Source organism: Lutra lutra, chromosome 9, assembly GCF_902655055.1.
Source record: "Lutra lutra chromosome 9, mLutLut1.2, whole genome shotgun sequence".
Classification (NCBI taxonomy): Eukaryota; Metazoa; Chordata; class Mammalia; order Carnivora; family Mustelidae; genus Lutra; species Lutra lutra.
In genome coordinates this window covers 73,464,685-73,489,140 of record NC_062286.1, presented here as the reverse complement: position 1 = coordinate 73,489,140, position 24,456 = coordinate 73,464,685, and the positions used below count along the sequence as shown (strand labels likewise).

The 24,456-nt window shown below is 36.1% G+C and overlaps 1 protein-coding gene across 5 annotated transcripts in view; it reads left to right on the top strand.

The window, feature by feature from the left end:
* Nucleotides 1-24,456, top strand: part of FOXN2 (forkhead box N2) — a 68,445-nt gene that overhangs the window by 960 nt on the left and 43,029 nt on the right. Inside the window, exon 1 of one of the 5 annotated variants that reach the window (XM_047745502.1) lies at nucleotides 525-617. The exons of the other annotated variants lie outside the window; for them this stretch is intronic. The gene's annotated coding sequence lies outside the window, so the exon portion shown is untranslated. Of the gene's footprint in view, nucleotides 1-524; nucleotides 618-24,456 lie in introns of those variants that run through there. 5 annotated transcript variants of the gene reach the window in all.

The following is a 24,456-nucleotide window of genomic DNA, read 5'->3' as shown; positions in this document are numbered from 1 at the left end:
GGGTACAGGGGCGGGCCCCGGATGTGGGGGTGGCCGACCCCCGGCACCCTCTGGCCCCTCCTCCAGTGGGCGCCCTGGGGGCCTCGCCGGGTGGCTGTCTTAGTGGGGTGCGAGTTAGGGTTTTTCTGCGCTGCAATATGGACACTTCCTGTTTGCCAACTCTCTTGAGCCCGTGGTTACTTCTGCCCTTCTGTCTTGTGTCTGGGAGGGTGAGAGGTCGCAGGCGAGGCCCTCCGCGTGCTGGGTTCGCCCCACCGCAGCAGCAGCAGCAGCAGCAGCGAGTCTGAAACCCCGGGGGACGGTGGGAGTCAGGAGAAAGCGGGCCCCAGTGCATAACCCTCCATCCTCCACTGTTACTCAACTCCACCTCTTTTACCCCTTTGCAAAATGCCTCTGTTCCCATCTTAGCTCGCGGGAGTGAGCTTAGCGAATTCAGTGGGGTGCACACTCGGGATCTTCTTGGACCTGCTTTTTGATTTAAAGTCTCTTTAAAGCAGCCCCTGTACTTCGTTTTCACCTTACAGAAAAAAGAAAGTCTTATCATGCAAAGAAACGGCATGGTCTTTCTTCTACCCCAACTCCGCGGAGGAGGGAGGAGGAAGGTTATTTGTTTCCAGGTTAGTTTGTGCTGTTTCTCCTGTCTTCCTTCTGATTGTGACAGCCACGTGGCCGGCCGAGTGTAATAGAGTGCCCTAGCGCCACTAGGTGTGAGGCTTCACTGGTACCCGGGGCTTTGCAATCTTGCTGTAGCCTCAAATCCACATTTATTTTGGTGTTTTCTGAGATGAGGAAGTGGAAAAAGCTGGACGGTTCATGTCTATCTCTGTTCCATCCGAATTGTGAGATTTACCTGTTACCTTGCAGTCCTTGACGTGGTTTTTTGCCTTCCTATGCTGTTTTGATGATTCATCTCTAAAATCTCAGCAGTATTAGGTACCATTAAGAGGTGGTGGGGCAATAGAGTAGAACATTATGGAGTTCCCCAACTCTGGAAAAAAAGTCGTTTGTATTTCAAAAGCGTTAGTGAGAGGTTCTAATGCAATAAGAAATAATCACGTGGAATATTTCTTTTTGAGTTTTATAAAAGTCTTATTTTTTTCTTCTTACATAAAAATTCTGACCTGAAAAAATATATTATTAGTGAAAATACTTGTTTAGGGATGAAATACATACCCGTTTGATTTGTGTATGTGCACTTTAAGCTTTTTTGGGGAAAGTTTTAATAGTTAATATGAATGTTAACATGAACAGATTTTATTTTAAGGAATGACATTTAATTTTAAAACAGAGGGTCAAAGGGTTGAAGATGGAAAAAATCCAAACTTTTGGAGAGCTGGCGAATTTTAGGATTTAGGTGTAATCCCTGGACACTAACACATCATGTTTCATTTTGTAAAAGCTTTGGTGGATTTGAATTATTTCTGTAACATATGTTTTTATTTGAATCAGTTTTACTTGAAGGGTGCTAAGCCACAGGAAACATTTAGAATGTGTAAAAGAATTATGTACAGAAGTTACAGCAGCACCCTTTATTAGAATTTAATTATGCCTTAACAATGGTTCTCAATCAATGAAGTTAATAAATAAAAAGGTTAGAGAGGCTTCAGTGCAGAAAAGATAATGTGATTGAGAAATTAGTATTCTGTGTTGACCACTGAGAGGAATGCTTAGTTGAGAAAGAAAAGTAAATGAGGTGATGAAATACTTATATAAAGCAGGAAGCACTGAAAACATATGCTGTCTGACACATTATTAGTTATGGGCTTCAACTATCGAATGAAACTTTGAAAAGTGCTATCCAGGGACGCCTGGGTGGCTCAGTTGGTTAAGCAGCTGCCTTCGGCTCAGGTCATGATCCCAGCGTCCTGGGATCGAGTCCCACATCAGGCTCCTTGCTTGGCAGCGAGCCTGCTTCTCCCTCTGCCTCTGCCTGCCACTCTGTCTGCCTGTGCTCACTCTCGCTTCTCTCTCTATGACAAATAAATAAATAAAATCTTTAAAAAAAAAAAAAAAAAAAAAAAGAAAAGTGCTATCCAAAGAGGACTTAACTCTTGTTCTTATGGTAGCTTAGCTACTCATAGTATGTATGTTGTGTGTTGCTTTTAGATTGTTGTCATTTTGGTAACTGGGTTTTGCACAAATGCAAAAAGTCCTCCTGAAATAAAGCTTCAGGGGCCCAATGCTTTTCTCATTTCTTAGGGAAAAAACAGAGGTCTATGATATGATCCTTGTTCTTCAGTTGAAGAGAACAGACTAACACCAATGAAAATAAGAATTTATATTGTGAGAGGATACAGTTAGGAGTTAAATTTTATAATGCAGGCAAGTACTGTAAGGCTTAAAAGGAGAAGGAACCTACAGGGTTGTGATTGGGGAGGCTTCTTCAAGAAATAAGGCTCTTGCTTTCTAAAGTCTAACCTATGTTATTCCACTCTTATGTCAAGCATGAATTGTATCACCCTTTATGTCAAACATGAATACCAAATTTCTTCTCAGGACTTTCCCAACTTTGGTCCCTGTCTTCTCCTATCTTATTTTCCAGTAACCTTCAGGAACTGTTCTTTAATTACTACTGAAGTGTTGTAAAAGAATTTTACTTCTTCTTATCTTTGCTGGTGTAACATTTTTCTGTGGGAAGTGTACCTGCACACATCCTCTTAACCACGCAAGAAATACTTGATCTTGAGTCTTGGCTGCCCTTAAAGCCTTAGAATCACAGAAATACAGACCTGCTTTCACTTCTCCAACTGAAAATTCTTTACCTTCTCAAATTGCATATAATTCTTTTGGCTGTAGCATTCTATACTGCCTTGTTTTCACTTAATGAATACTTTTTGAGCCCTTACATGTGGCAGGCACTGTTATAGGAACTGAAGTTACAGCTTTGAATGAGAAAAATTCCTGTGTTCTTTGTTAGTCTTTTTTTTAGGTTTTATCACCCCCAAGGAGATTATAAAGTCTTTGACCACCCAGAAGAATCTTGTTTTCTTGTGTATATGTGTTATGCTTAGTGAGTATTGAATTATTTTCTGAATAAAGGAAAGGCTTATGGTATGACGTAGAGATGGATGCAAGGATCTTTACAAGGGAAGGTACAAAAAAGCATAAGCAATTATGGATGGCCTTGAAAGTATCACTTCTGAATTTAAATATGGTTTAGTTAAAAGAAAGTGTTTGAGCCTGGGTTTATGATAAAATCCTTATTTGAGGAAGATTCATTTGATAGTAGTGTGTACTGCTGATTATAAACTGTGGGGTGGAGAGGCATAACTTTGAGAGGGAGGTTTGGAAGAGGAGCTTTATCAAGAAGATGAGTTTAGTTAGTTGAGTGTAAGGTGAGTGGGAGATAGCAAGGAGGAAATGACCTTAAAGTGACTAAAGATTAGAGATGACAGTTAATGTTATGAATTTTTGTCACAGAGTGAAATGAAATGTTGAGGACCAAGAATGATACTTTGGGAAACTAAAATTCAGAGGGCATTTGCTTTGGCCATATGTAACTTCGTAATTAATACTATAGACTTATACGATGCCTACAGTGTGTTTTATTAATAACTTTATTTCCACTATAGGAGAATGCTATCTTTGTCTTACCACCAAACATAAAGGGACTAAAAGAATGTTTATCATTATTTACTTTCAAGGGATTTTGATTCATTCCTTATTTTCCTTACTCTGTTTTTATATAAATAAACTTTTTTAGATTAGTTTAGATAGTTTGTACTCCAAGAGTACATACTAACAATATGATAAAATTGATGATGATCTTGATCACTCTTTGAGGTCTTTGCCATATTTTACCCCCACCTTCCATATTTTACTGTTTTTAGAAGCAAGTTGCTAAGCATATCCCATCCTCAAGGCCTTAACCTAATTTTGATTCATATATTCCCCCCCTCAACCTAATTTTCTTTTCCATAAATAAACATTTAAACTTGGATAGATAATTTTTGAGCATCTACTGCATTTCAGTGCTAAGAATATAGTGGTGAGCAGGAGATGTCATTTCTACTTTTCTGGAGTCTGCCTGATAAAAAACATAGAATTTATCCCCTTACTTACAAAGGTGTTGATTTCACTGTCAGTTATAAATGTAGTGTTATAATAATGTGTTATTGAGAATATTACCAATAAAACAGTGCTGGTTTTATTGGACAAAAATTTGATTAAAGGCATGTTGAATGAGATTTCAGTTAATTTTTTTTTACTTTGAATTCTTACTGAAGTTCTTTCTAAAATGTTTTTAATACATTATACCTTTCACACTATTTGTACAGCCACTGAGCATAATTTATTATTTAAGTTAGAATTTTGACACAGAGCTAAAATCGTATTTTTGAGTTTTATTTGTAACCTTGGAAGTAGTGAATTGAGAAAATTGATAAACTCATATCCTTGTGGTTTGTTTATCTTAAACGAGGAAATACAGAAAAAGAAGTGATTTCTTGTAAATATTTTTCTATTCCTTTTGTTTGCCCCTGGCCTTTGTCCAGCTCCTCCATCCTCAAAAGTTTAGTTTGAATGCTACCTCTTATATAGTTATTAAACAACATTTATTAATAATCATAGCAGCAATCAATACCTTTTATTGAGCACCTACTGTAGTCTTATGGAATTATACTATATACATAGTATATAGTATATATAGTTTATTAATTCCCTATAAAAACCCTACAGGAAATATTTTTTTTCTTACTGATAAAGAAAAAGATAATGAAAAGTTATATAAATGCACTGCTGGGTATTTGAATTCAAGTCTGTCAGTCTTTAAAAATGCATATTCTGAGGTACCTGAGTGGCTCAGTTGGTTGAGCTTCGGGCTCATGATTTTGACTTAGGTCACGATCTCAGGGGTCCTGAGGTCTAGCCACATGGGCTCCATGCTCCATGGGGCATCAGCTTGAAGATTCTCTCCCTCTGCCTCCCTCTCCCTTCTCACTCTCTCTCTCTTTGTCTTAGATAAATAAATAAATCTTTGAAAAAATACATATTCTATGTACTGTGACGTGAAGTCTTTAAAAAAGGGTTATTTGCCAGGATGAGAAACATCTTGATCTGTCTCCAGGAAGGAGTAGGTAAAAATACAGGGTAGGGAGAGGAAACTAATACTAATTTCCAGGACATTTTCACTCATTTGATGCCTAATTTATAGAATGCCTCATCTAGGAGGGCTACTACTTTATTGTTATAATGAGTTAAGTAACTGGTGTTACTTGACTCCTTGGGACTCAAGGAGGTTAAGTCACTTCTCAGATTGTATAAGCTTATTGGCTGATGGGTCTGTTTGATCTCAAAGCCTTGCTCTTTGACTTTTCTGGTACAGGATGCTGCTATATTTATTCATTTATTTAAACATTTGCTTACTAAATGGTCTGTATGAGAGCATAAAAATGAATATATTGAGTTCTGCCTGTAAGGATTTATAGTCTAGTGCAGTATTTCCTAAGTGGATGATAGAACCAGTGTAGTAAACTGTAATCAGCATTTCTTAAAAAAAAAAAAAAATCGAATAGAAAATTTCAATGTATTGTATATGGTAAGTGTAAAAGTGTAGTTTCCTTTTGTATCAGTTATATATGTATATCATGGATCTCTAGGGATGCCATAAACAGCAAATAAGTTCCATAATAGGGTTCTGTTTAGGATGCTAAGGAAGCATGGTGGAAAAGCAAATAATTCAAGGAGGGCTGAAAGATGACTTTAAGCAGTTGTAACAAATGGGGAAGAGAGCCTTAAATACATCTAAAAGCCTGAAGGAATAAAAGAGCGTAGTATATTCAGGAACTTGAAGTGGTGTGAAATACTGGCATACAGGAGCCAGATTTTTCCAGGAGCTTATAGGTTACTGTACAAAAAATTTTAGATTTTACTAGCCCCATGATTTTCTAGAGTCTCATGGTATTCTTTTGTTAAAGAACAAATACATGTATATATTTGATTGTATCCTATAATCCAGAAGCAGTTTTAGCAAAAGACAATTTGACCTGCGGTGCCTGAGTGGCTGAGTTCATTAAACGTCTGTCTTTGGCTGAGGTTGTGAACCCAGGAACCTGGAATCGAATCCCATATTAGGCTCCCTACTCAGTGAGGTGTCAGCTTCTCTCTCTCCTGCTCCTCCCCCAGCTCATGCTTTCTCTTGCTCTTTCTCAGAAAGAAATAAATAAAATCTTGAAAAGAAAAGAAAATTAAAAAAAAAAAAAGAAAAGAAAATTTGACCATATAACATGTATGAGGTATAAAATGGTGCCCATGAATATAACTGTTGATGAAAACAATCACAACCAAAAACTGGTTAAGCAATTTTGAGGTGGCTATCAAATAAATGTTTCTCTTTTACTTTTCCTTGTGTTTTGTCATCTGTTAGCCATTGCTAGCCGACCAGTGGTAGCAGGTGCTAATGTTTTAAGAGAAACTTTGTAATTGTTCACTATTCCTTTGAATTAGAAAGACAGTCATTTTTGCAGTTTTGAGGACACTTGGGCCAGCTATTGGGATATTAATGTCAGACCCATTTCTGAAGGCAGAGGTCACAAATTTTGCCTACAGCTGTTTTTTGTTTGGGTTACTTTTGTTACCTTTTTTTTTTTTTTTTTCAAATTTTGCATTATTTGCCAACATTTAAATATTGGTACATTTCACATGCAATGACTAGAGTTCTGTCATCTCTGGAAAAATTGAACATTGTAGCAACAATGGTTTCCTGTTCCTACATGGTGATAATTGACTAACCCTTATAATAAGGAGTTGCCTTCTTTTTGACAGTTTCCATCATTCTCTATTGTCTAACACCAGACCAGCTTCATTCATTTGTTACCTACCTTGTCCTTGTAAGGCATTTAAATTGCCTGTGTACTGTACATTGTGAAGGGTTTTTAAAAGGGGATTTTGGTGTTTGAAAGATCATTCTGCCATTACTGGAAAGGATAGATTGGAGGAATATGAGAAGGGTCTGGTTAGAATATTAATGCAATAGGGCAGGTGCAAAGCCCTTTCTTTCTTCTGTACCTGCAGTACTTTGTACCTTTTCTCAAAACACACACTATATATAGCTTTCTATTATAGGTGTTATTTATTTCTTCAAGTGAAGTGTAAATACCTCATACATAATATATCCTGGATAAATGTTCGTTGAATTTAATTTTATTTATTTGGAAGACCACCATATTTGTTGCAAAGATGAGTTCTCCAGGTAGTTTTAGAGTATCTCTTAAAAAAAAAAAAACCCTTGGGGCGCCTGGGTGGCTCAGTGGGTTAAAGCCTCTGCCTTCGGCTCAGGTCATGATCCCAGGGTCCTGGGATCGAGCCCCGCATCGGGCTCTCTGCGCGGCAGGGAGCCTGCTTCCTCCCCTCTCTCTCTCTCTCTGCCTGCCTCTCTGCCTACCTGTGATCTCAATCTGTCAAATAAATAAATAAAATCTTAAAAAAAAAAAAAAAAACCCTGGGGCGCCTGGGTGGCTCAGGGGGTTAAGCCGCTGCCTTCGGCTCAGGTCATGATCTCAGGGTCCTGGGATCGAGTCCCACATCGGGCTCTCTGCTCAGCAAGAAGCCTGCTTCCCTCTCTCTCTCTCTCTGCCTGCCTCTCCGTCTACTTGTGATCTCTCTCTGTCAAATAAATAAAATCTTTAAAAAAAAAAAAACAAAAACAAAAACAAAAAACCCTTTTATGTATTTTTTATGTATGCAGTTAATTCTAAGAATTAGTCAATGTCAGATACTTTTTAAAGTATGTGTTACATGTGAGAAACAGAACAGGTAGGTACTCTATATTGAGATACTAGACTTTTAATTCACCATCCTGTTTGCCAAACATAAGGACAAAACGTGAGAAAATTTGTCTCTTGGTTTGCCACGTCATTTTATGAAGTTGGTTTGAAGATTATTCCAAAAGTTTTTTGCACCTGTTTTCCTTTGATACCTAGTAGATTTAAATTAATTTATCTGTAGTTTTTGATTTTCCTAAATTCCTTTTTTACCCTTTTTACTGTAAAATAAAATGTAGATGTAGAAAACAAATGTGTAGCTTGGTGAATTATCATAAGACCAACACCCATGCAACCATCTTCCAGGTTAAGGGATGGAATTTTGCCAGCTACCTTAGAAGCCCTTCCAAATCTGCCTCTTTCCCAAACATAACTCCCTTCCCTCAAGAAATAACTGCTATTCCTGACTTTTTTTGAAAGTCACTTAATTTTCTTTTTTGTTTTATTACCAAGTATATATCCCCAGACACTAGGATTAAGCTTGCACACTTCCTTCCTCTTCATTTCTTTTTGACTTTTCTTTTCACCTTCTTTTTTAAGGCTTTATCTTTTTTTTTTTTTTTTTAAGATTTTATTTATTTATTTGACAGAGAGAGATCACAAGTAGACGGAGAGGCAGGCAGAGAGAGAGAGAGAGGGAAGCAGGCTTCTTGCTGAGCAGAGAGCCCGATGTGGGACTCGATCCCAGGACCCTGAGATCATGACCTGAGCCGAAGGCAGCGGCTTAACCCACTGAGCCACCCAGGCGCCCTAAGGCTTTATCTTGTATATTTACTTTTTCTTCTACTTTAAGTCCTCATTTCTGAAATGATTTTTTCCTTTTTATAAATCCAGATTCTTTCCTGAACTCTTGTCAATTTTATTTCTGAGTTTTTATTTTGATAAATGTTTTTCTTTCAGGTCTTGTATAATTTTTTTAAGTTCATTTTGAAATAGAAGCTCATTTTTATTTCTCCTATGAGCATCTCTTTCTGGCATGCTTTAATTATCTGTAGGATGTTATTGTATCCCACCCCCACCTTTTTAAAAAAAATTTATTACTCTGTGTGTGTGTGTGTGTGTGTGTGTGTTGAGTACATTTAACATGAGACCTACCCTGGTAAAAAAAAATGTTTAAGTGTACAATATAATATTGTTAACTGTAGGCACTGTATTGTACAGCAGATCTCTAGAATTTACTCATCTGACATAATGGAAACTTTATACCTATTGAACAGCTCCCATTCCACCCCCCCTCGCTTCTATGAGTTTGACTCTCTTCCTGTTTCTTTTTTCTTATTGTAACTTTGTATGATATTCAGCCCCAAAACTTGGACTTGTTTTTTATATGAAAATAGTTTTCTTGAACTTGTAGGAGGAGACTTAGTTCAGATAGCTCTTCTGACTTCACAGATTTCTCTTTTGTTGTTTTTGTGCACCATTAAAAAAACGGTAGATGGCTTTCTGAAATTTCCAGGCTCTGTTCTACTCTGACACTTCTATTTGAACCTTCTCTTACCTGTATCTTGTTTGTCCATAACCTGCTCAATTTTCTTTTCATTCCCAGCACTTACTCTTAAGTGTAGGCTCTATCCTGGAAGACAGCCCAAGTGCCAGATTCAAGTCACCTAAGAGGACCAGTCTGCTCCAGGCCTGTATGCCTTATTGTGAACTGCTTGCACTTATACAGAAGTGATTTTAGCTTCTCACAAATTGTCTCTCACTGCTTTCCACTGAATACCTTTTGGCTGTTTTGTACTTCTGTTCTCAAATTCTTCATACATCTCATTGTTTCCCCCCTGCTTTCTCTCACTTAGACACCAATAGAAAACAGGTTGGGGGAGGAGTGAGGGTTTGAAAAAAGGTTGGCTGTTTGTGGTTTGTTTCAGTCCTTTGTATTACGGGGTTTGTGGTGAGACTGTCAAATAGTTTTGTTGTAAAAGTTACCCATGGGTTTTGGGTTGCTCTCTAATTGCTCTGTTTTATGTAAAGATTCACAGGGAATCAAAAATTTGCTGCCACCAAAGCTGCCAATTTCCATAATCCTCTTCCTGATAACTTTAATTTGGGGAGTGGTTATATCTCTTTCCCCCCTAAAATCTTGGCAAAAAAACTAATTTCTTCTAAAATTATTGCCACTTAATGCTGTCCATTGATTTTATATGTCATAGCACTCTGAATCTGTTATTTGGCCCTGATTATTTCTTCTTAGTTGAGCAAGCATTTAAAAGTCTATTAAAAATCCTTTGGGAAATTTTGAAAGGGTCATGGGATTATCTTTCAGTTGCAAATACACAAGTGTTAGCGCTTTGACATTTAATGCTTTAGCTCTTTCCAATATTTAAAAGCTAACCTACATTATTTGCACCTAGGGCTATTCTTAAATTATGGAGAAAGAATTGGTTAGTTTTGAGAACTTGTTGATTTTACTTTATATAAGATAGTAATTAAATTCAGAAATATGAAATAATTGGAAGACTTAATGGGGTAGTTTCTTGATGTTTAGAAAAACAAAGATTTAAATTATTTGTTCAAGGTAAAGATACTTATTTACAGGGGCGGCTGGGTGGCTCAGTGGGTTAAGCCTCTGCCTTCGGCTCAGGTCATGATCTCAGGGTCCTGGGATTGAGCCCCATATCGGGCTCTCCGCTAAGTGGGGAGCCTGCTTCCCCCTCTCTCTCTGCCTTGTGATCTCTCTCTCTCTCTCTCTGTCAAATAAATAAATAAAATCTTTAAAAAAAAAAGGTACTTATTTACAATAGCAAATGCTGCATGTAAGTAAATAATTGCAGTATGATGTATACCCTTCTAGACACAGATTCAAGAGTAGTGTAGGAACCAGCTTTCCCCAAGGAGTGGGGAGGGTCAATTTTTTAGTTATAAAAGAGGTTTACTAATGGTGTATCATTACCTTTAATAAACTCATTTTCTCTTTGTTTTTTGTTTTGTTTTGTTTTTAAAGATTTTATTTTATTTATTTATTTATTTTTTAAAGATTTTATTTATTTATTTGACAGAGAGAGATCACAAGTAGATGGAGAGGCAGGCAGAGAGAGAGAGAGGGAAGCAGGATCTCCGCCGAGCAGAGAACCCAATGCGGGACTCGATCCCAGGACCCTGAGATCATGACCTGAGCCGAAGGCAGCGGCCTAACCCACTGAGCCACCCAGGCGCCCTTATTTTATTTATTTGACAGAGATCACAGGCAGGGAGGCAGGCAGAGAGATGGGGGGAAGCAGGCTCCTTGCTGAGCCGAGAGCCTGATGCGGGGCTCGATCCCAGGACCCTGAGATCATGACCTGAACCAAAGGCAGAGGCTTTAACCCACTGAACCACCCAGGCACCCCTTCTCTTTGTTTTTGTAAACTTTTTCCATTATAGTGTTTCATACAAATGGTTTTACTGTAGTCTTCCTTTAATTACTACTTCCAAATAGCAGATTTTCAAATGGAATTAAAATAATTAATGCTTAAAAAGTTTTCTGATACTATTTTCCAAATACTCCTTGCTTAAGTACTCTGTTTAGGGTTGTTATGTCCATTGTTTTCTAGGCTTTTTGTTTTTGTTTTTCATTCTGGAGTAAGTCAAGTCTTTTTTTAAGGTATAGAACCTTAGTGTTTATAAAGTGGTTTCATTTCTGTTGTTTGCTTTGAGCTATTGACACAAATAACCACAGTAAAAAAAAAAAAAAAAGGACATATTAATGCAATTGGAACATAGTAAGAGAGAGAAACATTTCTAAAAGATGTTCAGGTGGTAATTGCATGGAGGAGTTGTCCTTAGGGTTTTGGCTGAATGGTGGTAGGGAAGGTAGACAATCCAGATGTTAGAAAAGCAGGAACAAGAATATAAATAGAGAAATGCACAAGAAGTTTTTGGACAAAATTAGTCAGGTTTGGACTAACTTCAAGTAGAGGAGCATTAGCTTGATGCTATAGATTTTTGAGTCAGATATATTTATGTTCGCATATACTTTTTTTTCAGTCTTTTGTACTTGTGGAGCAATCTAAACAGGGTAGCAACTAGTGTAGTGGTGAGGAGTGTGAGCTCTAGAGCCATACTCTAGAGCTTGTATCTCCTTTGTGCTACTTTAGAGTTTGTGGTAATGAGCATACCATTTAATCTTTCTGTATCTGTTTCCATATAGAAAATGGACACTAATAATAGCAATTGCCTGGCAGAGTTGTGAAGATTAAAAGAGTTAATACTAGTAAGTCACTAAAAACAATTCCTGGTATCAGTAAGCATTTAGTGAATTTTTTTATATAAGAAACTACTAGCTCTCATTTACATAAATCCATGTGTACATGATTTATACACACACATAAGAAATATACATATGGGTAGAATATATAGGTTTTACCATGTATGTATCTATAGGAAAGCTGGTAATATTTTAATTTCAGTTTTTTTTAAAAGATATTTTATTTATTTATTTGACAGAGAGAGAGATCACAATTAGGCAGAGAGAGAGGAGGAAGCAGGCTCCCTGCTCAGCAGAGAGCCTGATGTGGGACTTGATCCCAGGACCCTGGGATCATGACCCGAGCCGAAGGCAGAGGTTTTAACCCACTGAGCCACCCAGGCGCCCTAATTTCAGTTTTTAATGGCATTTAGATTAGTATAGAATGAAAATCCAACCATCTCACTTTATAGATGTCCAAGTTATGTGGTAGCAGAGCTAGAACCAATATCTGACAGACAAAAATTATTTGAGCTGTAAACAAAGCAGAAAACCAGCTCTGCCATTGTGTAGCTTTCAGTCAGTTAGGAAAGATAGGTCTTACGCCATCTCAGGTATGCTAAATGTTATTAAAAAGTATAGGATATTGGGTGCCTGGGTGGCTCAGTGCGTTAAGCCTCTGCCTTCAGCTCAGGTCATGATCCCAGGGTCCTGGGATCGAGCCCCACATCGGGATCTCTGCTCAACAGGGAGCCTGTTTCACCCCCTCTCTCTGCCTGCTTGTGATCTCTCTCTCTGTCAAATAAATAAATAAAATCTTTAAAAAAAAAAGTATAGGATATTATGGAAGGACAGAACTTAGGGCCCTGCCTAGTCTTGGGTTGTAGAGAAGATTTCCTTTAAGATTTTACAACTGCGATGTGAGTGATAAATAGCAGCCAGGGCTAGGTGAAATCAAGAGTGTGTCAGGCAAAAGATGTAACATTTGTAAAGGCCCTGGAGGAGGAGAAGGCATGGCCTATTCAGACATCTAAAGTGGGGAGAATCAGGAAAAGAGTGGCAAAAGGTGTGGCCAGAGAAGTTAGAGGCTAAGTCATGCCAGGTCTATTGTACTGTGTAAAGGACTATACATTTGGACCTCAGGGTCCCCTTGCTGGATTAAGAAAGAAAGGGACCTTGTCAGATTTGCATTTTATGAGATTATATTGTAGAGAACAAATTAAGGGAAGATCAGACATAGATGCAGGGAGACTAATTAAAAAGCTATTGTCAGAGCCACTGTATATGTTTGTGCAGCAATTATAATGGGTACCATTCATGTAGACTATTATTATAGGGGTCTAGATGAGCAATATCTACCTCCAAGAAGAAAAGCAGCCATTTTGCTGTCAATATTCTCTGTATTATCAAATGGAACTCAACATCCATTTGGTGGCTGATCCTATCTACTGGTAGTGACAACTAGACCTCCTAGCTACATATAGCTACAGTTGATTTGGCTGTTTAGGATTTAGGTTATATTCTGAGTATGTTTATTTAGAAACTTAGTTATTAGGTTAAGTTTTACTTTCTACAATGCCCTGGAGATAGTCTATTTAATAACATAATTATCTTTAATAATTTTTAGCATAAATGTATTTTATTTCAGTAGTTACTCAGAGTTAGTTGAGTCTTATTTAAAATGTACTTACTTTTTTTTTTTTTTAAGATTTTATTTATTTATTTGACAGACAGAGATCACAAGTAGGCAGAGAGGCAGGCAGAGAGAGAGGAGGAAGCAGGCTCCCGGCTGAGCAGAGAGCCCGATGCGGGGCTCGATCCCAGGACCCTGGGATCATGACCTGAGCCGAAGGCAGAGGCTTTAACCCACTGAGCCACCCAGGCACCCCAAAATGTACTTACTTTTAATCATACTTTTAATTAATCATATTTTGTGTTTGTGATATATATTATATCAACTGGTATAGAGTCCTAAGTTGTACTTTTGCTTTCCAAAGTTAATATAGAAGGCTATTAGTAAGGTAAGATACCATTTTCTGCCTTTATTAAATGTAATTTCCGATCTTGAATGTTCTTTTAAAAGATGCTTATTTTCAGTGGAAAAATTTAATTGGCTGTAGGGGATTTTACTGCATGGCTGACTGATTATGGATTATTTCAAAGGATTAAAAATAATTTCTATATAAGTAAATTTTGATGACAAGGAATACTTACTATTTGTATTCAGATGCCAACCAAATTTACCTGTATAGTTTAGGACATTACATCTGTTGACTTTCAGGTTTCTGTAACTTTGTTCCTTTCAGCATTTTTCCAGTGTGGTTGGCATAGGACTGTCAAAAAACCAAAGGGCTGGTTGGTTAACTGGTTACTGTATGGTTTGTGGCATGGTGATATTACTTCTAATACTAGATGGCATGGATAGTTCCTTCCATTAGCAATTATTTTTATTTTTTTTATTTCTGTGTTGTCAGTGTTTTCCACCCTTTAACATATTTTCCTTTGTGCACAACATTGATTGCAGCGCCAAAGGTTGAGAAAAGATGGTTTTTCTAAGCTAGATTTACTCTAAGAGCGAATAGTGCTTTTTTTCCCTATCATATTTAATAACAGGTAAAGTAAATTAATGCTATGTTTTAGATGGTAATAGAAGTTTTCAAGTTATTTTGTCATCAACTTTTTTTAAACATTTATTAGAACTAGTAATTTTCCTTATCAGAGAAAAGAGCTTTCACTGCATTTAGATCTTTTGTGGTACTATTCTTTTAAATAAGTATTTCTGTGTGTGAAAGGTGAGGTTATTTGCTAGCATTCATTTTGAGGAAAAGTATTTGGTCTTTATAAAGAAAATACCAGGTTTGTTGACTGGTTAGAAGCAAATGTGTTTCATTTTTTCTACTTATAAAGCTTTTACTTCATTTTAACTTCCCCAAGAAACTGATGAAAAACTGAGACTTTTTTTTAAAAGACAAATGCTGCAACAATGTATAGGGGAAGTCTATATACTGTGTACAGGTAGCACAAAACTATTTAGATAGAAATGGCATTTAAATCATGGTTTACATTAGGTACCTGGGCAAGTTAGGGGTGGAGAAAAATGGATTCAGTGGAAGGTTACAACAGAATTTTCCCCCAGATTTTAGTGTTTGATGCTTTCAGCATGAGTTGGAGAAAGGTCTTTTCCTTCACTCGGTTTTATTTCTTTTTTTACCCCCATTCGAAAAACAGTTTCCCTGTGAGATAAATCTTTGACCCTTTTGTATTCTGCCCCCCTCCCCACTTTCCCGCCCTTTCTTGACTGGAAAATGCAGCTGCACACATTTTTTGTGTAGAGACAATGGATCACATGCTGTGTCACCTAAATCTATGACCAAGAGGCAGTTTTATCCCTAAGAGACCATAATGCTTCAGTTGTCCTGGATATGTGACATCATGTAGCATTATAATCAAACACACGTCTTTTTGCAGTACATTTGGTATTTGACTCTACCCTCTAATCTCAGTATTGGATTTTATGGGATGGACAGTATTTATAATAGAGAATCTTAATCAAAATGAAAGTTTTATTGTTATTCAATAGAAAAGATTGAGTTCCTTCCTTTTATGTGTCTAAATTTTTTCTTACCGAGGGTTACCAGCATTATCAGATAGTTTGAGTTAATGGAATATCCTAAAAGTTCCAGTATGTGTTAGGTTTGTTACATAGTGCCTTGCAAATAGTATGTGCTCAATAAATGTTATACTTTGTTTTTCTCAGTGTGGTAAATTAATAGGAATAAAATTGTTTTCTTTTTTAAAAAATGAAGAACTCTTAGGATTTTAAAAAATAATTAGTATCTGTAAGCTGCTAAAATAATTTTATATTGACCTTATGATAAGTTTCTTATACTGTTGAATAAATCCTGGGAATATAGTGCTTGGCTTCCAGGGTTGAGAAAAGGTATTTTATTATAATTATTCAATGAAAATTGTTCACTCCCAAGGAGAATGGAGGTGAGGGAATGAGAGGAAAATTGAGTGGAAATTTCTTTTATATATTTATCTTCATCGGAGAAAGCTTTAAATTATGGTAAAGAATTTAGATAATTGCCAGTCTGTGCTATTAAAATCACAAACATTTTGGAATTCTGTATTATGCCATGTAGATTTGTTTTTTTCTATGTCAAACATTGTTTAGTGATCTGAACTAAGTGAAAGACTATTTCCCTTTGCTAGGGTTGTCTTAGCCCAAGTCAAATAGTTCTTTATATTGGTTACTTTAAAGTGATTGGATGAGTAAGCCGTAAATCTAAGATGGGACCTGCCCTTTGGTTGCTCTTTTATATTTGCAGGATTGTTTGATTTACTCATGACATTAAGTTATTGGTAGGAAGGAAGAAGGAAAGTCAATTAAAATAAAGTTTCCAAATGTCTTTTTTTTTTTTTTAAAGATTTTATTTACTTATTTGACAGAGAGAGATCACAAGTAGACACAGAGGCAGGCAGAGAGACGGAGGGAAGCAGGCTCTCTGCCGAGCAGAGAGCCCGATGTGGGACTCGATCCCAGGACCCTGAGATCATGACCTGAGCCGAAGGCAGCGGCTTAAACCACTGAGCCACCCAGGCGCCCCCCTTTTTTTTTTTTTTTAAAGATTTTATTTATTTATTTGACAGAGAGAGATCACAAGCAGACAGAAAGGCAGGCAGAGAGAGAGAGAGAGAGAGAGGGAAGCAGGCTCCCTGCTGAGCAGAGAGCCCGATGCCGGACTCGATCCCAGGACCCTGAGATCATGACCTGAGCCGAAGGCAGCAGCTTAACCCACTGAGCCACCCAGGCGCCCTAAAGTTTCCAAATGTCTTAAGGCTATGTAGAAAGATAGAATTTGTAAATGCAATTAGTTAAATATAACACTCATTTGCCACATGCTTCATGAATTTACATGTTGAAGGATTTATAATGAGACTGATATTAAGTAGAAAGCTAGACTGGAAGAGTGAAATGGTGAGAAATAGCTTTATCTGTGGGGTTAGATGCTGCCATGTTGTTGAAGGTTAATCATCCCTTGCTTTAACCATAGGACTGACAGCAGTCTTCTTCAGGATTTCTCTGTACAATTGCTCAAGTGTTGGTTTCATCTGCTTCCCAGTTGTAGTAAAACATAACAGATGGCATGGTTCCTTTTCACTCTAGTGTAGTAAAAGCTTTTAACAGCAAAATTGATTTTCCTTATTACTCTTTTGGGGTATTCTTTTTTTTTTTTTAATGAGGAACTCTCTAGATTTAGGAAATAATTAGTATTTGTAAACTGCTAAAATAGTTTATGTTGAGCTTATTATAATCTTATATGCTGTTGCATTAATCTAGGAAATATGGTATGAAAAGAAATATTCAGTGATTAGCTGGCAAGGGAATGCAAGGAAAAAATTGAAATAAATTTGCTTTGGGATATCAAGAATTGATTGTCATATTTTATTTTGATGAGTATTTTTTGGTGCTTTTTAAAAAATTTCTTAATGAGAATTCTAGGTAATGAATTAAAAATAAATTTTTAACGATTAAAAAATTATTTCACGAATAATATCTTAGAGTTAGGGCTTAAAGAGCTGTAATATAGGTAAAGTAAAAACTTAATTGAAATTGAAAAATGTAACATCAGGAGATTCAGTTATATTGAAAAGCACTTCTTAGAAATATTAGACACATCATTAATAGAACTGAGTTAATTGCAATTATTCCTTATTTGCTATGGATCTATATTACTAAAATATACACTAAAAAAGTCTCATATACATGAGACTTGCTGGCCTGAGCCTGATTTGGGGGGTTTTAAGTAAATTTTATATTCATTAATGCATTTTTTTATGAACCCATATTTTTTTTTAAAAAGATTTTATTTATTTAACAGAGAGAGATCACATGTAGGCAGAGAGAGAGGGGGAAACAGGCTTCCCTCTGAGCAGAAAGCCCGATGTGGGGCTCAATCCCAGACCCTGAGACCATGACCTGAGCCCAAGGCAGAGGCTTAACCCACTGAGCCACCCAGGTGCCCTGAACCCATATTTTTAAAGTACTGTAGATATTATGCTCAAATCACAAAACTATAAGTAATACCTTCAAAGAAGAGATTATTATCTTGAATATTCTAACTTGATAGGAATTCTGTAACAGGATAGTAGATTCTGAATTAGTTGGCTATAAATGAATGTACTATATAATATGTAGATATTTATATTCCTGTTCTGTTTGGTTATAGCTTCCTATTTGCCACTATATTTTTCTTTTTGTTATTGAGGATGTCATTACTAGTGAAAACTCAACATTTTTTTTTTACTTGAGAGGTAATGTATTTTCTTTATATTTTTATAAATTACTTGTCTGTGTGTATATGAGAATGTTAACATCAGGCAGAGCTATGAATAAAGGAACTTAAAGAGTTTTCGGAGTCACTTAATAACAAAACTTAAAAAGTTCTAAAAGTTTATATGATTTGATTTCTTTTAGTCATTTAAACTAGAAAGATTTGAAGAGTTCTGTCACGTAGTGTGATTGGTAAAATACTGATATATAAAGTGCATAGAAACAAATAGAATAAGGAAGTGAAAGTCACGTCATAGAGAAAATGATGAAATTTTTATTGCAGCATTCTTCTGAGAAGTCCTAATTTCAGGTGGCTGACTTGCCAGTCATTGGTCATAAAGGGGACCCATCCTTAATGTTAGGATTTTTTAAAATTTCAAACTTCAAAACATGAAGTATTATTACTGATTTTGTACCTTAATTTTTGTATTCGAAATCTATATCATTTATAAATCTACCTTAAGAAGGAAATAAAAATGACTTAAAAAATTAACAGCTAACAATAATTACCATATCTCTAGCTAGTATTCATTGTACCATTACTCTCTACCACTTTTCTAAGTGCTTTATATTCTCATGTTAATTTGTATTAACAGTCTTTTGAAAGTCAGTACTGTTAAAATTCTAAATTAGGTCTTATAATCAGTTGAGTGGCAGAGCTGGGATTTGAACCCAGGCAATATCTCTTCACAGCTCATGCTCTTAACTCTCTGCTTTACTGCCACCAGATGTGATTATAATATCAAGAATAGTGATTTAGATTTTACTATTTTTTTGTAATATGAAATTGCTTATCCTTCACAATTTTAACTTCAGATACACTGTCCCCTCAAGTTTCTGTTAAGTATTTCCTAGTATTACATGTATTAATTCCTTTCTCAAGGACGAAGCCTTTCATTTCACAGCGTGCATACATACATACACACATAGTTGTTAGATTCTATGGTAAAATAGTATACAATTACGGCAATAGAGCCATGAATGTAGTAGGAGTAAAAGGGTTTGGTGTGTTTTTTTTGTGGTGTGGTTTTTTTTGGAAGCTTCTTTGAATAGGGCCAAGAAAGGTTATTCTGAGTCATATATATGTTATACTTCTCTTTCTCTACCTTTTCTTCACATTGCAAGATGTATAGATAATATAATCATAATCCAGTATAGCTAATACATTAGCTTTGGGGTGTATTTTAAATTTCTGTATACATTTAGGTACTTCTGACATTTTTAGAATTCATAATATATATTTTCTGTTGATCAGGAAGTTACTTATTCTGTACCCTCAACTATTAAACCACAAATGGACAAAAAGGGACTCCTAAATAGTTGGGGAAAAAATTACAAAGTTTATGCATTAAACTTATGCACCCTAAGTATAGATCAATACTATATATCAATACCAGTATGTACTATATATCAGTACAATACTATACTTCATATACTTTCATGTAAGATCGGTAAGTATAAAGAACTTAGAATATAAGTATAAATACTTAGTATTATATAAATATTATACTAAGTGAAAATACTTAGAACTAAGTATAAAGGTGAGTTCTTTATACTTACTGATCTTACTGTGATCTTTTATGATATTCTTTTTTTTTTTTTAAAGATTTTATTTATTTGACACAGACACAGCGAGAGAGGAAACACAAACAGGGGGAGTGGGAGAGGGAGAAGCAGGCTTCGCGCTGAGCAGGGAGCCTGATGCGGGGCTCGATCCCAGGACCCTGGGATCATGACCTGAGCTAAAGGCAGATGCTTAACGACTGAGCCACCCAGGCACCCCCGTATATGAAATTTAATAAAAATTTTTTGGCTTTCTAGTTATAGCAGATAATATAATATGATGTTAATGATTTAGAAATCCAAAATGCTCTGAAAACCAAAGTTTTTTCTTAGCATATTTAGTAGCAAAACATGATCTGAACTGATGTACGACTATTAATGGTCTTTGTTTACTCTCTTCTTAGTGTGAAACTACATTTTGCTACAGAAATACTAACACGTTTATTAGGGAGTACTGCCTCAAACCTCACCAACATCTTGTACAACATATCATATTTGCATTATAGTTCCTTTCTAAACTCTAAAATATTCTGAATTCTCAAATATATCTGCCCTCAAGGATTTTAGATAAGGGACGACACACCTGTGTAATCAGGTACAGTGAGTGCAGTACAAATGAAAACTAGGATATAATGAACTAAGAAGATTAATCCAGTAACTCAAGCATAGCAAGGTGAAGTCTTTCAGCGTAGAGCAATATTTCTCAACTTGAATGATACATGGATCTCTTTTATCTATTTATTTTTAAAGATTTATTTATTTGAGAGAGAGAGATCACAGTTGGGAGAGGGTGAGGCAGACTCACTGCCGAGTGAAGAGCCCAGCATGGGGCTCCATCCCAAGACCGTGAGATCATGATACATGGATCCCTTTTAAAGAAAAAAAATTCAAGTCCCATTTTAAGGATCACTGACTTTAGTTCCTGAAGTTTTTAATAAGTCTTTCATTATTCTCTTTGAAAATAGTAAAATACATTTTTATGCTATTACTGAAATAAAAGCACAGAATGAAAGTTTGCAAAACTCTTGGCCCCCAGAGTATATCAATGGGACATCCTCACTTGAGAAACACTTATAAAGTGGCAAATACTCTTGTATGCTTGAGGAGTCCATATAAATATACCTTACAAGTCTGTTTATAATGACAAGCCTGAATCATAGTTAAAGGGGCTAAAATGTCTTTATGTCTTTAATGAATATTATTTTTTTTAAAGGGGTGAGAAGAACCACCTCTATTTAGAAAAATGTGCACAATTTTTGATAAGTACTTCCACCTCCAGGGAAGTGTCCTGTATCTACTTCCATTTGGGAATCACTATCACAATGAGCAACTCTTACTGATAGAGGAGTGAGTCAAATCTCTCAAGTGTGTTGAAGCAGGAGAAACTTAAACAGTGCTTTAAGATACAGGATAATGCAGGTTAGTGATAGTGCCATCAGGAACTAATATAAATATCTGTTTCCAGCAGCATGGCAAACTAAATGGCCTTTCTGCTGAAAACAACCTAAAATATTCAGTAAAATGCATCAGTGCTCTGGCACAAAAGTAAAGAATATTTAGACTGAACACTAATTGCAAACCCAGAGAGAACTCAGTGCAGTAAGCTGAGTACTGAAGCTGGCTCTTGCCTTGAGGGTATTTACCAAATCAAGTGAGTTTCTGTTTTCTTAGCCTTGTGGGGCTCAGGAACAGGAAGCAAAGCCCAGACCCAGCCAAGGTAGAACACCTAGCAGGAAATAGTCTTCCCCATTACTGTGGAGCCCCAAAAGGCTATAACTTCTAGATGTGTGATTTAGATACTGTTTCTCTTCATGTCCTTAGAGAAGAAAGAAAGTTATAAGAATATTGCTGCTAACAGGAAGAATAAAATCACTACTGAAAATTTTTTTAACCACAAACAAGCCTTTCACACAGGTTTACTTGAATTCACACTAAGAATTCAAAATGTTTCTTCATTGTTACTACTCCTGGGGACTTGACAGAAGCAACACAAATCGTCACCAACAAAGAGTTGCTTTTAGTAAAGTTCTAATGAAATGAGTAGCTTAGGAGCGCCTGGGTGGCTCAGTCGGTTAAGCATGTGCCTTCGGCTCACGTCATGATCCCAGAGTCCTAGGATTGAGCCCCACATCAGGCTCCCTATTCTGCAGGGAGTCTGCTTTTCCCTCTGCTCCTCTCCCCGCTTGTACTTGCGTGCTCCTTCTCTGAAATAAATAAAATCTTAAAAAAAAAGAAAATGAGTAATTTGTAATAAAAATTACAAACTGTCTAGGGAAACAAGGCATAATATAAGAGAATCAGCAGAATCAGAGTTGCCAGTAGTTCACATCTTGGAATTATTAGATATAAAATATAAAAATTATACATTTAATATGTTCAGTGACAACGTAAAATAAGGAAAAGAGATATTTCATAAAGAATCAGAGGTTCTAGAAATAAAAATATATAGTAATTAAAATTCAAAAGATAGATAAAAGTAAATAGACCCCACTGAAGAAAAATTGATACAATGAAAGATAGTCCTCTGAAGAAATCCAGAATGTAACACTAAGAAGAAAATGGAAAATATAAAAGAGGCTAATAAAGGGGAACATTGTAAGAGAAAACAGAACACCTTTAGAGGAATATCAGGTCTCAGTAACAATAATGGAAGTAGACGACCATGAAATTATATACTCAGTAGAAAGAAATTTAACTACTATGACCTATCCTAGTTCAACCTAGAATTCTATAGCTAGCAGAAATGTCTTTCCTAAACAAAGGATAAAATAAAGATATGCTCAAGTAAATAAAATCTGGAAGTTCAAAAGCAGTCCATGTTTTATGTAGAAGGAAAAATGGTCATAGCTAGTATGAGATTCAAGAAGGAATAATCAGAGTGGTGAGTATATGGGTAAATTAATAAAAATTAACTATAAGTAATATTATTAACCATGAATAGTAAAAGCTAGAACTAAATTACCAGTTATTATAGTTGTTTACTTAATACCCATTATTTTATAAACCAGGAGGAGGTGATTGGAACTAGTATTCAAAAGTTGCAAAGTTTTTTTTTTTAAGATTTTATTTGCTTATTTGACAGAGAGAGAGATCACAAGTAGGCAGAGAAGCCGGCAGAGAGAGGAGGAAGCAGGCTCCCTGCTAAGCAGAGAGCCCAATGCGTGGCTCAATCCCAGGACCCTGGGATCATGACCTGAGCCGAAGGCAGAGGCTTTAACCCAATGAGCCACCCAGGTGTCCCTCAAAAGATCTTTTTATTACTCAGATTAAAGGTAACTTTTAGATTTTGATAAGAATGCATGATAAAGGGAAATTGGAAGGGGAGGTGAACAATGAGAGACTATGGACTCTGAAAAACGATCTGAGAATTTTGTTAAGGGGTGGGGGGTGGGAGGTTGGGGGCACCAGGTGGTGGGTATTGTAGAGGGCACGGATTGCATGGAGCACTGGGTGTGGTGCAAAAATAATGAATACTGTTATGCTGAAAAAATAAAAAATTAAAAAAAAAAAAAAAGAATGCATGATAAAAATTTTAAGGTAACACTTTAGTAATAGAAATAAATATATAACTTCCAAACTACTAAATGATAAAAAATGAAAGCGGGGAAAAGGAATTCTAAAGAAGACCAAAAAAGAGAAAGAAATATGGAGTAGAATATCAAATAAAGTGTTAGAAATAAACATATCTATACCTTATATTTAAAATGGGGTTTAAAGCAGAGACTGGAAGGAAACAAGAGGAAAAAATGTTGAAAGTAAAATGATGGAAAAAAATATTTAAGGCAAATATTAGTGGAAAGAAATCTGGCATATCAATTGAAATAGATGTTAAAACTAGTAGAATTACTACAGAAAAAGAATTGATACAAAATGGTAAATGCTTCATTTTTGCCAGGAATACTAGAAGCTTTAAATTTGTATGCAACTAATAACTGTAACCACAAAAAAAGCAAAAATTAACAGAACTACCAGGAAAATCTGATTAATTTCACCAGCATAGTAGGAGATTGTAATATATCTTCCTCAGTATTTAATAAAGAAAACAGACCCCCCAAATTGGTACAAATATAGAAAATTTAAATGATGTAGTTAAGAAGCTTAATTCAGTGGACATCTATTTCATCCAATCACTGGAAACATCAGCTGAATCATGAAAATCAACTACACACTAGGACCAAACAAGTTTTAATACATTTCAAAGGATTAGTATCCTATGGACCATTTAAATTAGAAATCAGTTAGAAAAAAAAAGATCACATGGCAATTAAGAAGCATTCTTCTAAATAACTCATGAATGAAAGAAAAAATGTTAACAGAGCTTGACCTGCTCTTTGGGAGGAGATGTTAGGTTATCCCTCAAGTTTGCTTGCAGCAAACAAAACCCTGAAAAAAAAGCCCAAGTGAAGGCTTTTCATTCTTGGCATATATAGCAAGAATGTTCAAGGATGCCAATGCTCAAGATTGGTTCCCGCAACAGAAAGGATACAAGTTTTTTTAAGATTTATTTTATTTTAGACATAGAGACAGAGAGCAGGACCTGGCAGAGGGACAGAGGGACAGGGAGAGAGAGAATCTCCAAGCAGACTACCAGCTGTTGAGGAGGCCCACACAGGACTCCATCCCAGGACCCTGAG